Consider the following 1,649-nt stretch of genomic DNA (forward strand, 5'->3'; position numbering starts at 1 on the left):
CAGGTCAAACCAAAATGCACACGGGATCGGATGGTGGGTGAGAGGAACCAAATGATCAGCCCCTCATGACAAACTTTGTTTCAAACTGAAGTTTAGGTCGGCATGGTAGGAAATAAAAATAACAGAAATGTAAACTCCTCAGCTCAGTGGCAGTGGCGACTGACAACTGACCAACATAAGGGTGATCTTTTCTGAAAGCAAAAAATCAAAAATATTCCTCTCTTTCAAGATCAAACACCGGCCCTTGTGCTGTCAGCGGTGCTCATGCCACTGAAATAGGCTACACAGTACATTTTCTACTATGCAAGCTCGCGTTTAGCTCGCTCATGATTTCTCTCGCTTCGCAGGGCAGGTAGCTCATAGCATGCGCAATATACACACACACACTGTATGCAAGTTTGCGTTGGGTTCGAGATCGTGAAGACACGCCCACACAAAGCTTTTACCAATAGGAACTCGGTATATTCGTAGCGACCGCCCACTTCTTTTATCTCCTTTGTTCATGCATGGCAACCAATGAAATGACTTTATTCAGAATAACACAAACTCGTGTTATGGTTTGTACGGTCTTCCATCTTAAAATATACTCTTTCATAGATAATAAATGTGAATACGATGAGGATTAATTCATCTTGAAATAAAGCTCATGGACAGAGCAGGGAAGTTGGAGTTAGAGTACTTCCCTAGATAGAGAATCATTTCTCAGTCATGCGGTGGTGAGGTTGAGTTTTACAATAGCTGGACTTTATAGATAATAATATTGAGGAGAAAGTCCAGTACAAAGTGCCTTTATTCAATATTACTCGAAATCTGGCATGCTCTCTGCCAGCAAATTAAAAACAAATCATTACTTTGTAGATTGTGATAAAATCCTTCGTTGGGAGAAGATTATCGATGACGAATTATTTCAAGCAGATATCACTTTTGAAACCAAGTTCGACCCACCAGTGACCTTGGATGTTAGTAAGCGTGAGATCACATGCAGTCGCACCCATATCGTTGTAAAAATCTACGTTATAGGTCCATGGTTATAGGTCAATACAAGGTAACCTATAATCCGTGACTAGTTCATTTGTCTTTAACCGGCTTTAAAACACAGGCCATTAATCATGATGAATCACCACGTCATGAAGTTTCTTAATCTCTTTGATACATACACTCTATTTACATTGTGTCTTATAACGTTAATCATGCATCTTTCTCCAACGAAAAGCTATTTTTTTTTCGAACTATCACTTTATCCTAGCCCTGCTACAGAACAGGCTTTGAGAGTCCGTTTGTTGCCAGTCGAGTTGACGGTCGTTCACTCATCAGGAATGAAGTATTATGTAATCATAAAGTTGTTTTTTCCTTGGTGTTTGTAAACAAGAGGCCAGCTTTTCGCAAGCTCTGTTTGATGGTCCATGATTTCATTTTCAACTGATTTTATCTTGTCTCTGTCATTATAGGATATATCTTATGTTCATTTATCATTTTCTGTATTAACTTGACAACGGAAAAATGAAAATGAAAGTGAAATACATGAATCTATAAGATCTTGAACCTGCAGTATCTCTTTTCCTTTGGCGGCTCTAATATTGCTGTTGAAATGCATTATTATCACTTACTTCATCTCATTTTAAACGACTTTTTATTTAGTTTCATTGTCC

This window comes from Lytechinus variegatus, chromosome 2 (genome assembly GCF_018143015.1).
Source record: "Lytechinus variegatus isolate NC3 chromosome 2, Lvar_3.0, whole genome shotgun sequence".
NCBI classification, from domain to species: domain Eukaryota; kingdom Metazoa; phylum Echinodermata; class Echinoidea; order Temnopleuroida; family Toxopneustidae; genus Lytechinus; species Lytechinus variegatus.